Source organism: Mytilus californianus, unplaced genomic scaffold, assembly GCF_021869535.1.
Source record: "Mytilus californianus isolate M0D057914Y unplaced genomic scaffold, xbMytCali1.0.p SCAF_1, whole genome shotgun sequence".
In the NCBI taxonomy this organism is placed as follows: Eukaryota; Metazoa; Mollusca; class Bivalvia; order Mytilida; family Mytilidae; genus Mytilus; species Mytilus californianus.
In genome coordinates, this window is record NW_026262581.1 from 46,187,554 (window position 1) to 46,204,468 (window position 16,915).

Sequence of the window (16,915 nt, forward strand, 5' to 3'; positions counted from 1 at the left end):
CGTTCATATTTCAATTCAAGTTGGAAAAAAATCCATCATCATCAAATACCCGGACTCTCTAAATATGAATTGAATCAATGTGTATACTGGAGTTATTTTTCTAAAATTTATTGTATGATTTAACCATGGTAATGACACCTTACAACAAGTTAAACTCCTTGTATCTCAACCTCTTTTTTCCAACAAAGAACCGAGGCTTTCATTCCTTGCAACTCGGATATCAAGCCGACAAATTAGTGAAAATTTTTACAATCAGCAACTCATATTTAAGCCATCTGTTGAGTCGCAAAGCATTTGTCAAAATTACCGCCCCCCCCCAAAAAAAAAAATTTCACGCGTCTTGTTATAATCTAGTGAAATACTAATTAAGTAATGTAATTACTGCATAAATTTGTAAAGGTAGGAATGTACCCCAGACTGCACCAACAGGAAAAGTAAATTTATTCCACTTATTTTCTTTTTGTCAAATTCACAACAGCAAATAAGACGGACTAGTTCTGGTGATTCAACTATCAAACTCTCCAATAGTTATTAAGGCGAAGGGAATGTCATATTGGGTAAACTGGCAGCCAACAATTTGGAATCCACACCTACTCTGAAAATCTGTAGATCATGTTTCACACCACATGTTTGTTTTTGGGATTAATACTATCTGAGACATATTTAATAAATAAGTATACAAGTCTGATAATACAACATGAAACAAAAATTGAAATATAAATTTGATTCATCCAAAACGCTTTTCTGGTTTTATCTTCATCAGGAAAACTCTAGCCAAAAAATCAAAGCGAAGGATGTCCAAGTACAAATAAGTACTATAAATATATGAAACCAGATTTCTAGAAAACACTTCAACTACAGCATCTTCTTTTCACCAAAATATGATTTTTTAGAAAACCGTTTATATATACAAATTGAACCTAGTTCCTTTTGAACTCTTGGTAGAAACACGGGAGCAGACAAATTTTAGATTTCATGCATATATTTTTTTGGTCAATGTTGATTTCATTCATTGCATTGCTCATTTGCTGTCCATACATATTTTTTGCAACCCTCCAAAGTCTGCAACAAGAAATCTAACAATTCCAGAGGCAAATAGCTTGAACTTTATTAAATGACATCAAGAAAATTAATAAATGAAACCCATAACAGAATATATACAGGCAAAAACTCAATGGTGCAAGTACATCAATATATAAATTCAATACCAAGTAAAATAAAGTGTAACTACAGCGTTAAAGGATACACACAAACGTAGTAATTATCATTTTATATGCATCAATGATCAGAATTTTTACAAAATATTCTCGACAGTATATAAAATAAAGTTGTATATAAAATAAAATATAATACGAAATACAAGTGGATAATAAATTTTTTTTATAAACACAATATACGAGAACAAATATCCTATATAATGCAATTAAGTTTTTTGGTTGTCAGATTTAAAAATATACCTTAGTTACCGGTATTCAATTCTTTAATATTTCTGACAAAAGGCCTACTAAAAAAAACGGGGAATGTGCATGGGACACGGATGATGCCCTCGCCAATATAATATTATATGACATAACTCAACAACAGTAAAAGTGACAATTTGGCAAATTTTCCATTTGTAAAGGGGCCTAATTTAGAACAGTAAAAGTGATGTTACCAAAATACAAACTCGATCTATGTTTTGTGGTAATAAGTATACATATAAGTTTCATAACATTTATTTGAGGCAAACTAAAGTTAGAGAACGGAAACATTCAGCAATTTTTCCATTTATAAAGGGGCACAACTCTAGAACAGTAAAATTGAGGCCACCAAAATTCAAACTTGATCTGTGTTTTCTGGTAATAAGTATTGTGTATAAGTTTCATAACATTTGGTTCAGACAATTCAAAGTTAGAGAACAGAAACTATAAATTCAGCAATTTTTCCATTTGTAAAGGGGCATAACTCAAGAATGGTAAATGTGGCATTTCCCAAAATAACATTTGGTTGAGGAAAACTAAAGTTAGAGAATGGGAACGAAAATTCAGCAATTTCCATTTGTAAAGGGGCATAACTCTAGAATGGTAAAAGTGACCCCACCCAAATTCAAACATGATCTGTGTTTTGTAGTAATAAGCATTGTGTACAAGTTTCATAAAATTTGGTTGAGGCAAACTAAAGTTAGAGAACGGAAACCAATTATGGGACATACGTACGGACAAAGGTAACACTTAATGCCCCCTCCGCTACAAGGGGGGCATAACTACACAAGTTTACTAAACATTTTGTTCATCGTTAAACAATTTATTTCATGTTTTAAACTTTAACCAGGAAAATTGGTATCCCCAAAACAAATAATATGGAATCACTTAATATATTTCGATCTTCAAAATTGCAATAATAACCCTGTAAACAAAGAACATAAGAGTTATTCACAGTGTGTACCAATCTTAAATTCAATTCAATGTATAATTTGAACAGTATATATATATATACATATATTAATAATTAACTAAGGTGAAAAAAATACAAGTTCCGTAGTCCTTGCAACATGGAATACATTTGTCCAAAGTATCATGCATGTACGGTAAAAAAATACTTCCATGATTTCTATAAAAAACTAAAAGTAATATTCTCTTATAAAAAGTACCATTTTTAAAACTATACAATCATCTTGTAACAAAAGAACATGCCCGTACAAAATTGTTTACCAAAGGAAATCCATGTTGGGTTGCTCAAAGTATTTTGAGAAGACAAATAACTCAAATTTATAATCAAGACTTCCCTTGCCTTTGGTTTGTTCATTGCCCTGAAAAATTCCTTTCAAGTTTCAGTAAAGAATACAATGCTATCAAATTCTAATGCAATTTCAATGCAATATAGCATCAATTCAATTATGTTACATAAGTGTAACTGAATAAGTTGCCGTATTAAAAAGGTAAAATCCAATTTAATTAATATATACATGCATACAAAAAAAAAAGGTAAAATATAAAAAAAAAAAGCTCAACTTGAACATATATCTTCATGATTTTTTAAAAGCCTAAATGCAAGATGTCACATTCTTTTTACAGTAGTTTAAGTAATTTTTAATCAAATATTAAGCTTATACAGTAATTGCATTAGAATTGAGATAACTAAATTTTATTTATTTTCTCATTGCATTTTAGAAGGGGGATAGTAATGGTCTAACAAAACCTAGTTTAACCATATTTTTGTGCTTGTCCCAAGTCAGGATTATCGTCCGTTGTTGCCATATAACATACATTGTATCTTAATGTTGTTCGTTTTTTTGGAGAATATGTTTTTATCGCATATCTTTATTAAAGTAAGGGGATGTGATAGTTTATACTTATTGACTGGGTATGAGTGCAATAGCAAGTTAATTGTCCCCCGATTTGCTTTATTGCCCTGAGGCGTAGCCGAGGTCAATAGTTGTATCTGAGGGGACAATAAACTTACTATTCCACGAGTATCCAGTCAGTAGGTGGTTTATTTTACCGACAAAGGCAACAGACAATAAATGTCGGGGCTTAAACAACTATCGTAATATAAAAAGGAGAAACACAACCATACAGTTTTACGTTCTCTTCATATATATTCTGAATCCTAAGGCTACGTCCCGCACTAACGTCAACCCTAGATATAATAGGTAAAACGCGACGTCGCAACTCCTGCGGTATTCTCAACATTCTCCAATTCCGTAGCTGCAGTTGAAATTCCGCGACATATATTGAAAATGATAACTGACGCATAATAAGAATGCCTAATAAACAAATATCCATCAGGATCTCGTTCGCTACGCCTGTGTCTATAGTGGCGTTACAGATTTTAATGAAATGTATCTATGTATCACTGGTAAATCATTAAGTCCGAGATTTCGTTACCACTAATAACTGCTTACCTTTACTTAATTATTTTATACCTACACACATTTGGTTCAGCAATTTGAATGAACTCGTAGAAAACGTATTACAAACGACATGTCTCATTCTTTAACTGTCATGTTGTTTATAGAGTTCATAAACTTAGATACATTTTTGTACGATTCCTTTTCACTTATTGATCCTTTGAATACACTGACCAATTCAAAGAGGTTATCAATTTAATATTGTAATGTCCCAGCAAACACAAAAATATTTTTTATGTCAATTGTCATGAAAATATCGCCAAAAAAATGTATGAAAATTATAATAGTGTATGGTTGTAAAAATATCGCAAAAACATTTTCAAATATACGCAACGGTGTTAAGGCATTTTTTTGAAATATACCTTGCATTTTATACTTAATCTAGCAAATTTATCCAAGTATAAAAAACCTTATAATGACTTTAACAATATTGCTTATACGTAATTTTTGCGATCTAACATATCCCGAATATGTCATAGAATGCCCTTTTTAATTTCCTAAAGTGAAAGTAGTCACGTGACACCCAGGTCTATAAATATCTCCAACAATTTCTCAAACCTCAAAGTGTAAGTGCAAGAGAGCACTTTCTGTAAACAAATGCACAACAGATGCAAAGACAATGAACTATAATCGAAGAAAAATACTGCCACTTACTTTGTTTTTATATCATTAGCCTTAAATTTCTAATTTTAACTTGAAAATGTATCATTCTATACGCTACGGCACTAGTTTGGGGAGTTTTAAACACATTGTTTTATCTTTTAAAATTAAGTGGCAGAACTTTAATTAATCCCTATCCTATTCTAAATCGATACACTTTTAAAACTAATAGCTACTCTGAGGTTAAGCACCTGCACTTTTCAATATTTGTATGCTCGTTTTGTTTATTTTTTCAGATGATTCAAATGAAAGAAGATAATTGCGGATCCTGTGTACGTTCCATTTCCGATGTTGTGAAAATAAAACTTTAATGGGCGGCAAATTCAATGTTTAACACTACATTTTTTTATTTGATTTGACAAAGTAAAATCTTAATAAAAGTGTAAAGAAATAACAGGACAAAACTTTAAACAAATTATATTTTTTTACAAATTATACTAGAATTATAAATGGAACGTGCAACAATCCAAAAAGGGGAGACAGGATTAAATAAATAGAAAACGTGTTCCGTTTTTTTAATTTTTCTTGTTTACTTACTTTAATAGTGATGTCTGCTTTTCTGTAATAAATATATATGAACATTTATACTGCTTCAAACCCATATATCCATCAAGCTCAGTGATTTTTTTCTCAAGTCAACCCTGGTTAAAAATGAGCCATTACCATAAGAATATAATGAAGATGATGACGTTCATATTTCAATTCAAGTTGGAAAAAAATCCATCATCATCAAATACCCGGACTCTCTAAATATGAATTGAATCAATGTGTATACTGGAGTTATTTTTCTAAAATTTATTGTATGATTTAACCATGGTAATGACACCTTACAACAAGTTAAACTCCTTGTATCTCAACCTCTTTTTTCCAACAAAGAACCGAGGCTTTCATTCCTTGCAACTCGGATATCAAGCCGACAAATTAGTGCAAATTTTTACAATCAGCAACTCAAATTTAAGCCATCTGTTGAGTCGCAAAGCATTTGTCAAAATTACCGCCCCCCCCCCCCCCCCCCCCCCCCCCCCAAAAAAAAAATTTCACGCGTCTTGTTATAATCTAGTGAAATACTAATTAAGTAATGTAATTAATGCATAAATTTGTAAAGGTAGGAATGTACCCCAGACTGTACCAACAGGAAAAGTGAATTTATTCCACTTATTTTCTTTTTGTCAAATTCACAACAGTAAATAAGACTGACTAGTTCTGGTGATTCAACTATCAAACTCTCCAATAGTTATTAAGGCGAAGGGAATGTCATATTGGGTAAACTGGCAGCCAACAATTTGGAATCCACACCTACTCTGAAAATCTGTAGATCATGTTTCACACCACATGTTTGTTTTTGGGATTAATACTATCTGAGACATATTTAATAAATAAGTATACAAGTCTAGAAACCAGATTTCTAGAAAACACTTCAACTACAGCATCTTCTTTTCACCAAAATATGATTTTTTAGAAAACCGTTTATATATATAAATTGAACCTAGTTCCTTTTGAACTCTTGGTAGAAACACGGGAGCAGACAAATTTTAGATTTGATGCATATATTTTTTTGGTCAATGTTGATTTCATTCATTGCATTGCTCATTTGCTGTCCATACATATTTTTTGCAACCCATCCAAAGTCTGCAACAAGAAATCTAACAATTCCAGAGGCAAATAGCTTGAACTTTATTAAATGAAATCAAGAAAATTAATAAATGAAACCCACAACAGAATATTCACAGGCAAAAACTCAATGGTGCAAGTACATCAATATATAAATTCAATACCAAGTAAAATAAAGTGTAAATACAGCTTTAAAGGATACACACAAACGTAGTAATTATCATTTTATATGCATTAATGATCAGAATTTTTACAAAATATTCTCGACAGTATATAAAATAAAGTTGTATATAAAATAAAATAGAATACCAAATACAAGTGGATAATAAACATTTTTTATAAACAGAATATACGAGAACAAATATCCTATATAATGCAATTAAGTTTTTTGGTTGTCAGATTTAAAAATATACCTTAGTTACCGGTATTCAATTCTTTAATATTTCTGACAAAAGGCCTACTAAAAAAAACGGGGAATGTGCATGGGACACGGATGATGCCCTCGCCAATATAATATTATATGACATAACTCAACAACAGTAAAAGTGACAATTTGGCAAATTTTCCATTTGTAAAGGGGCCTAATTTAGAACAGTAAAAGTGATGTTACCAAAATACAAACTCGATCTATGTTTTGTGGTAATAAGTATACATATAAGTTTCATAACATTTATTTGAGGCAAACTAAAGTTAGAGAACGGAAACATTCAGCAATTTTTCCATTTATAAAGGGGCACAACTCTAGAACAGTAAAATTGAGGCCACCAAAATTCAAACTTGATCTGTGTTTTCTGGTAATAAGTATTGTGTATAAGTTTCATAACATTTGGTTCAGACAATTCAAAGTTAGAGAACAGAAACTATAAATTCAGCAATTTTTCCATTTGTAAAGGGGCATAACTCAAGAATGGTAAATGTGGCATTTCCCAAAATAACATTTGGTTGAGGAAAACTAAAGTTAGAGAATGGGAACGAAAATTCAGCAATTTCCATTTGTAAAGGGGCATAACTCTAGAATGGTAAAAGTGACCCTACCCAAATTCAAACATGATCTTTGTTTTGTAGTAATAAGCATTGTGTACAAGTTTCATAAAATTTGGTTGAGGCAAACTAAAGTTAGAGAACGGAAACCAATTATGGGACATACGTACGGACAAGGGTAAAACTTAATGCCCCCTCCGCTACCAGGGGGGCATAACTACACAAGTTTACTAAAAATTTTGTTCATCGTTAAACAATTTATTTCATGTTTTAAACTTTAACCAGGAAAATTGGTATCCCCAAAACAAATAATATGGAATCACTTAATATATTTCGATCTTCAAAATTGCAATAATAACCCTGTAAACAAAGAACATAAGAGTTATTCACAGTGTGTACCAATCTTAAATTCAATTCAATGTATAATTTGAACAGTATATATATATATATATATATTTATAATTAACTAAGGTGAAAAAGATACAAGTTCCGTAGTCTTTGCAACATGGAATACATTTGTCCAAAGTATCATGCATGTACGGTAAAAAAATACTTCCATGATTTCTATAAAAAACTAAAAGTAATATTCTCTTTTAAAAAGTACCATTTTTAAAACTATACAATCATCTTGTAACAAAAGAACATGCCCGTAAAAAATTGTTTACCAAAGGAAATCCATGTTGGGTTGCTCAAAGTATTTTGAGAAGACAAATAACTCAAATTTATAATCAAGACTTCCCTTCCCTTTGGTTTGTTCATTGCCCTGAAAAATTCCTTTCAAGTTTCAGTAAAGAATACAATGCTATCAAATTCTAATGCAATTTCAATGCAATATAGCATCAATTCAATTATGTTACATAAGTGTAACTGAATAAGTTGCCGTATTAAAAAGGTAAAATCCAATTTAATTAATATATACATGCATACAAAAAAAAAGGTAAAATATAAAAAAAAAAGCTCAACTTGAACATATATCTTCATGATTTTTTAAAAGCCTAAATGCAAGATGTCACATTCTTTTTACAGTAGTTTAAGTAATTTTTAATCAAATATTAAGCTTATACAGTAATTGCATTATAATTGAGATAACTAAATTGCATTTTAGGTTTTTTCCAAGGTTGGTTTCACGGTTACCTAATCCTTTCACCCAGTCCCCCTTTGAGCTAGACAAAAAAAAATTGCAACAGTAAAACAAGCAATTCTTATGCAACATCATTTGTAACGTTCAATTTGATTGGATAATGTCACTAATTTTCATGGCATCAATTCGCAATATATGCTATGAAAACGTACAACAGATTTTAAATGTATGATTTGACGTTGTTTTCTGTCTGTTTCATAAGAAAGGAGATAACAATATTGTATTTTAAGCTCTTGACAGCATCAATTGGTGATTTGATGGTCGCAAATACCCGTTAACTGGCTCTGCTAATGCGTCGCCATTTAACTTAGTTTGCGACCATCAAATCACTAATTGATGCCATCGGAGCTTAAGAAAATAATCTAAATGCAAAACAGTTATCTTATTTGGAAAAATATCTCAAGTATACACATATTGCAATTATTTTAGTGAAATAATATTGGACCATAAACAGTAATAATGACATGACAAAATGAATTTCTGCAATTTTGGAAAAATCATAATTTCAAGAGACACAAAAGACTTGTCAACTATCGAGGCATGGAGAAAAAATGTTGAATGCAAAAATCCTCCAAGAATAAGCAGCAATTTAAGTCTTAGGGAGAGATATGAAAACTATCATCATTATATGGAAAATTATCCAAAAATGCAAATTAACTTTGAATCTTTTCAAATGAAAATACCTCGACTACAGGAGTACATAACCCACAAAAAATACTGGATCGAAAAAAACAAAACAGGAGAACAAAAGAAATTTTTAGAGTACTTCTCTTTCAAAAAGTGGAATAAATTATCAGGAAAGAAAAGAAAGAGCATACACTTGAGGATTGCAATCCCTGCAATACCGTCCATGGACACATATCCAAACTGCACAAGTCTGCTCCAATTAAAACCATTGAATTGAGTGCATTATGCAGCAATCCTACCAAAACCCTTATAAACATAACTTCACCAAAGGCTGTCAAGAAGAATAAAACAAAAGGGCTTAACATAGTTAAAAAATTTGTCAATATGATTCAGCCAGTAGTAGAAAAAGAAATGAATATTTCATTTAACAAATCAATATCGGTTTCCATGTCTGATGTTCCAACACCACAAGACAGAAAAAAAAGGGATCAATAAAAGCATTGTAGAGTCCAGAAATAAATTCACCAAATCAATCACTGATGGTGGTAATGATGTGTATAGTTTGTTAGCTTCTGGAAAATCGTACAAACAATATAACAGAGACAGAATGTCAAGTTGTTTTGAAACAAAACAGATTGCAAACCAGCGTGTTCACAAGACAAACAAAGCAAAAAACCAACGAAAACCAAAAAAACATCATGGCAAATTTGAAAACTACATTTTTGACAAACAAGGATTTCTACAACTCCTAAACTCAAAGCCAAAAGGGTCTTATGTTAACTGGACCCAGTTGGCCCGTCAGTACAACATCAAAATTAATGACAAATTTCCATCAAATGCAGGACAAATTCTTCAAGAGTTCGAAAAGGTCAACAATATTGACACTACTATATTCACTGGACATTTAAACATGTACCACAGACGAGTCCGAAGAGCCAAGAAAATTATAAACATGAAAACAACAAAAATCACGATACCAACTCCAAGACCAGCAAAACAACTGAAAGATGAAATAAAGAAAAAGTTACAATCTGGAGATATTTACATTGGAGAGGAAGTTGCTCCAAAACATATTACAACAACAAAAATCAGCAGTAGTGGCTCTTTAGATGAGGTTGAGCAGGATATCTATGGACGGAAAGTTCCACTGGCATACATCAGAAAGTCTGCTCTTCAGGATCATCTTCAAATGGGAATGTTAAACTACCACACTGACCAGGAGTACGACAATCTGTCCACAGAAGACTTGAAACATCGCTATGAAAGAGTCGGAGAATGTCAACCTGAAATAAAAGAAGATGCAATACATAAATTAAGAAGCATAGAGAGAACAAGATATGTTAAAATTTGGCTTGACCACAGTGAGATCTTAAATCACTCGTATATTTGTTTTATGGTCTCGTGGCTATACGATCCAGCCAATTTTTTAACCGACAAGGAATATATGGAAAAGTATCCATACAAGAAACACATTAACATCAATTCTCTGTATGCACCAACCAACAGCTGGCCACATAAAAAAATGTGATAGAAAAAACTACTTCTAACATCAAAGTTAGTTGTATTATTCATAAAAATCAGTTTAAAATCTTAATCATCCCAGTCCTTCTTGTCGTTGCTAAGGAAAATAAATTTCCTTGGCAACCAAGGAAAATGTTACCTCAAAATGACCACATTTCAATTACGAACAGCTCAGTTTTTATTGCAGATAGCTTTAAATAGCTTATCATTAAATTAACAACAGAATATGCTTGATACAAATACATTTATTAAAGTAGATCATATACGGTGACATACAGTATAGAGTATTAGAGCCAATTGCTGTTATTGGTACTGTGGATATTTGACAAAAAGAGTAAAATTTGATAAAATTTGGGCCCCCAAATTTTTTTTTGCAGAAATATAGCCAAAACATGACTCACTACAATTAAAGATTAGGTATTCAGCTAATCATTAATGAAAAAATATCTCTGGGTAAACATATTTCCAATTACTGGCGGATAATTCAAATTGGGTCATATTAGGGGGTGTAAACTGTTCATGGAGGCCAATTTTACATATCTTTGATATTATAACAGACAACTTCCACCATATAAACCAACTAATATGTTATATAGATGTTGGTGTTTGTTGAATATGTTTGTTCAAATGACTGACCTATGGTTGACACTAAAAATTCTTATTGCAAATCTTAAAAAAAAAAAGGGGGGGGGGGTCACATTGATTTTTTTTTTTTTTTTTTTTTGCGCAAAAAATTAGTAATAGGGCAGGCACTAATGTGAATGAATTTTGGAATGGATACTTCTAATGATGTTCTTTAAATACAGAGATAAACCAAATGGGTTCATTACGAGGTTCATTATATTTAAGGAACCTTAGGTTTTTTGTTAAAAATTGGGGATTTTGAGAATCAAATTATTTTACATGTTATACTTTGAGTAATTAAGGAACAACTCTTTTGAATCAGAGTTGAACATATAACTTGGTATTCTTTTTGTCAATTCAATTTAAAGTAAAGGTTAGAGGACAAAATATAACATTTTTGTTGAAAAACCTTAATTTTGGGATGAAGTGTACTTTAGCAGATGCTTTTTTTAATAAGTATCAGTGGCAGTGCTACTGTTGTTCTTTTGTATTTATACTTCACATTTTTTTAAAAGAAAAAAAAGGTTTTTGTATTTTCTTTAAGTGTTTTTTTTTTGCTATAAATATATAGACAATTGCTAATTGCCTTTAATAAAGTATAGATACTTTACGTTTTTACCCCAACATGATTAGTTTCGCATGTATTCAAGTTATTTTCAATAAATGTGTTAACTTAAAATTATTGGACAATAAATCATTTTGTATTGAAGGTTTTAGTCAATACCCATTTAGTTTCACATCAATATATGTATCATACACAAGATACAGTTGTAAAGATATTTTTAAACAATATACTTAATAAACACAAATTTCTTATTTTAAATCAGATATACTCAGATAATTAAAATATGTGTTTATCTTTTAAATAACAGGAATAAAAAACATAAGACGGCAATGCAGTGCTTAGGCCAAAATTAATACATTGGTCTTTGCAAAATACTTTTAAAGTGACTAATATGTCAGACTAAACTCAAAGGAAGACAGAAAATTTCTTTCTTCTTGAGCAAATTATACTACTATAGAAAATTCCAATCACAATCCAAATCTTTGACAGTTGATACAATGCATATGAAATGTGAAAACAATTAGGTTGACAGGAGTATAACTCTTGAAAATTTAATGAAGGGGGAATTTTCAAGCCCTTAACATATGTTAGCCAATGAAAGATAAAAGATAAGACTTTAACACAAAATCAAAAAGACATGATTATACGCAAGGAAATATTATTGCATGTTTTTCATTTTGCAATTTGCTCATTGTTGCTGAGATCCTTCACAGAAAGAAAAAAGTCCACCTCAATGTTCAAAAGACTAGTTATAGTACCTGTGTGGGATATATATATTGATAGGGTCAAACTTCTAAATATCAAATACAGCCTTTGAACATGTTGCAATTTTAAAATTGTTAATAGAAATAAAAGACAATATATTAAACAAAATATTGAGACCAGTAACCACAGGTGTATGTGTCTGCATTAATGTTAGCCAACATTTCTTGTGTGATAATTGATGTTTCATTTTCTGATCTAGTAGCTATTCGATCATTATACTTGGAGTTTAACTGTCGTGAATAACATGAGACGTAACAAGCAATATGTTGTGGTACGAAAAAGATTTTACGCGTAAACCGTCTCTTCCCATTCAACATTGCTGACTGCATTTCCAAAGACACAGAAACTGGATCTTCTTTTTTGCCAGTGATTTGCCCAATTTGACATTTTTTGTTTAAAAATTTCTTTTGGTCTGTGGAAAAGATGACATGAGCCTTCCTGGATTTCAGAGCCCACCTTTTCATCAGTTTATTTGTGTTTGTTGTTTCCCCAGCATTCAAACTCAAGTTTAAACAATGACCAACAGCCTGGGTTACCTTCAGTGCATTTAAGTTTTTGTATGTGTCACTGGTAGATTCCCAATGATGATGTGGTCTTTTAAGATTTATGCTTTAGAAAGCTTTTGGTACATCCAGAAACTGGACAACAGAAAATTCCACAACTGTTTTATGAATTACTGATGGCAGCACTGTCATCTCCAGAAATATTCAGTTCAATGCTCTCCTGATGAATAATTTCTTGATGTTTTATGGGTTGTATTTTCATATCTTTGAATGCTATATTCTCTGATGTTGTTGCAATCTTTAGGTTCATGGTGAAAGTTTGTTGTAGATTTGTGACTTTGCTCATTGGAATAGTCATTCCTAAAAAATATCAAGGAAGGAAGATAAAATTAATATTCGGGAAAAAAAGGAAGGGGACAATGAGCAGCAAGGAGACTAAATTTCTTAATTACTTTTCTGTATTATTTTACAAAATCCTGAACTCAAATCGTAAAGTCATTTTTGTACTCTAAATTTAAACAATATTGCACTGTTATATTATTGCAAAAATTCAGATAGAACATTTACAAAAATAATTTAAACTCACATTTTGACTTTTCTATATGTATTCTATGTAATAATAAATATGTAAGTGAAGGTTTTTGTTACAAATGATTTTTGATTTGGATGCATTTGGCTACATTTATCTGTTTATGCCCCTGACTTGTATGTCCCTAGGTCTGTACATCCCAATATTTGTTTCAGTTCTCTACCTTTTATAGTTTGCATCAACCAAATGTTATGAAACTTCTCAAAAACACTTATTAACACAAAACACAGATCAAATTCTAATTTGGGTGTTGTTTCATTTACCATTCATGAGTTATGCCCCTTTATAATGTTATATGCAAGCAGGGACATCTGTGTCATTTCGACACATTCTCCGTTTATTTTTAATTTTGTGATGATGATGATGAATTAAAAAATATTTTTTTATTTTATGAATATGCTCGGTCATTGTGGTTACAAGAGCCAAGTAGAGACATGGATCGAATTCATCTTTAAAATTAGAAGTAAAGTCAATTTTTAAGGAAGTGATTACCTTTGTACATCTTACTTTGCTGAACACTATTGCTGCTTACAGTGTATCTCTATCTATAATAATATTCAAGGTTATAACCAAAAACTGCAAAATTTCCTTAAAATTACCAATTCAGGGACAGCAACCCAACTATGGGTTGTCTGATTTGTCTTAAAATTTTAGGGCAGATAAATCTTAACCTGATGAACTTTTTTACCTCATGTGAAATTTACTCTAAATTCTTTAGTTTCAGAGATGTAAGCCGAAAAACTGCATTTACCCCCTATGTTCTATTTTTAGCCATGGCGGCCATGTTGGTTAGCAGGAGAGGTCATAGGACACATTTTTAAACTAGATACCCCAATGATGTCCGTGGCCAAGTTTGATTAAATTTGGTCTGGTGGTTTCAAAGGAGAAGATTTTTTATAAATGTTAACGGACGACGATGACAACGGACAAGTGATGAGAAAAGCTTACTTGGCCTTTCAGGCCAGGTGAGCAAAAAATGGACCTGAACTCAAAACTTAAGCAAAGTCACTCAAGCATGAAATGTGACCTAAATATTTTTGAATATGGGACTGTAGTGTTGTAATATCACTGATATATTGCAATGTCAGTATTTCATAGAAATGAACGTTCAACTCAAAACTTTATGCCAGTCATTGAACCATGAGTGACACAAATTTTTCCCATAAAAGCCCTGTCCCCCCCCCCCAAAAAAAAAAAATCAGCATCTGGTTTTAGCTGTGGTCAAATCTCAACGATGCATTGTAATTCTGATTCTTTTCTCGTTTACCCCCTCATTAAAACACAAAATAGCATGTCACGACCATGTTTATGATGTTCAACTGCTTTTCAAACAAGTGAACGAGCTAGAATATCAATTTGTTGTTAAGTTTGTTGTTTGTTTCCTCATATGATTAACTTTTTTTTCATTGTTACAAAATTGGTATTCCTCTCTCAACAATCGTCCTGTACATGCATGAAATATTTGCCACTGGATGTTAAGCAACCCACAACCAATCTCAACAAAATACAGATAAAAAGAATTAGCTGTGGGGTAGCGTATACATTTTGATACATAAATTCCTTATATTGGTGATCAATGGTAATGCTAGAATATTACTAAACATAAATGGGAAATTTGAAATTTAAAATCATTATATCTGTAATAAATTTTTCATTGTGATCTATCAGCAGTCTTAATTTGAAAGTAAATGTCTAAATATGAAGCAGGAATAATTGGTGTCAGTTATTAGTGTCTTTAATTTCGAGCTCACTAGTCTAGGATATATGAGTTTTAAAAATTGCTGAATCAGAATCAATTATTGTTAAGAAACCGTACATTATATATAAATTTTAAATGGTGAAATTAAATGACTATAATTCATATTAAAGCATATATAAATTGTCAAATGCATGCGTTACAAATGTACATTGACTTTGATCGATATCTTTTAAATAACAGTAAAATACAGAAAACAAGATCAAGGAACCCAATTTCTGGATTAAAACGGGCAACAAATAATTTGCTTTTTATTGGAAACAAAATTTTCGTACACTTCAGTTATGATTTTACTTTTGTTTGGTATTTAAAGACCAATAATGGCAATATTAGAGTGTACATCATATAATGTCATGTGCGCATCATTAAAGGTTAACTGATATCATGAATTATATAATTCACATTATTTGATTATCAAACAGTTGTTAAAATAAACAATAGAGCCCAGTGAGACAGACTAAGTAATTTAGAATAGAACAGTGTTGGCACTTAGGCATTCCATAATTTTAGATACATAATTATCTATATTTAGTTGAAATAATGGGAGATAATCAGCGAGTGAACATTAATCAATATAAAAATATGTAAACAATTATATTACGGTAATATTTTTAAATGACCATGTAATGATTCTTTTATAACTGAATTTGATTACTTTTAATCAATTTGATATAACTGAAAACCATGATATTAACCAAGTTTGAATTTGAGGAAATATATTTGGAAAATTTTGTAAAGTGTTACTTGGTCTGTCTCACTGGGCTCTACAGTTACCCCAAGGGTTTATACATTACAAGGTAAGCTTGGTGTAAATAGCTGCCTCCCCAACCGCTCTTCAAGTATTAAAAGTGTTACATGTCCAGTCTCACTGGTTCCTTACAGTTACCCCAAGGGTTTATACATTGCAAGCTAAGCTTGGTGTTAGTGTACCTTTACCTTTCTACTTGGTGTCAATCCCTGCTAAAATTGTCAGGTCCTAAATCTAAGTCTAAGACTCAGCTTGCCTTGCTTTTTTAACAGTTTTAAAGAGAGGGGTGCACTCGAAGTAGAGGCAGAGAGTACCCAACTGTGACCCTTGTGTAATGTATCCCTTTGGATCGCTCGGTGCTCAATGTACCAGTACCCTCACGACAGGCAGGGGAAACCCCCTAGTTCTATAGGGCAATTACAGAACATTTCATTTGGAGAGGACAATGGAGGAGGAAGAAATATATATATATAAACAAATAATTCTTACGTGTTCCAACTGGCAAAACATATCCGATGTTAAGTTTCCGGTCTGCTGTTATGGCTGTTCTCTTGCTCCTTGACAGTTTCTCATAAGTTATGTACATTGATCACATCTGGAACGTCATAAGTAGTTTTTCTTTTTCTGCGTTCTATTAGGCTTTCAATGTGTTTCAGATGACGGTTGCAAAATGAATACATGTTATGTTTGCAAAATTTATTGAGCCAATTTCTGCCAAAAGTGTAGCTTGTGTTCATAGTTCATTATGTCAGGAAATTATTTTTAAAATGGACAAGCAACATTCATAATTAATTAAGTCACATAATTTCTGTGGAATATTTCAATGATAATCATGATAATTGTTGTAAAACTGTCAAACAAGGAATAGTAATCCAGAAATAGTATAATAGTTGTCTGCTGGAATATTATTGCTGCTACTGTTTTTTCTATCTCCT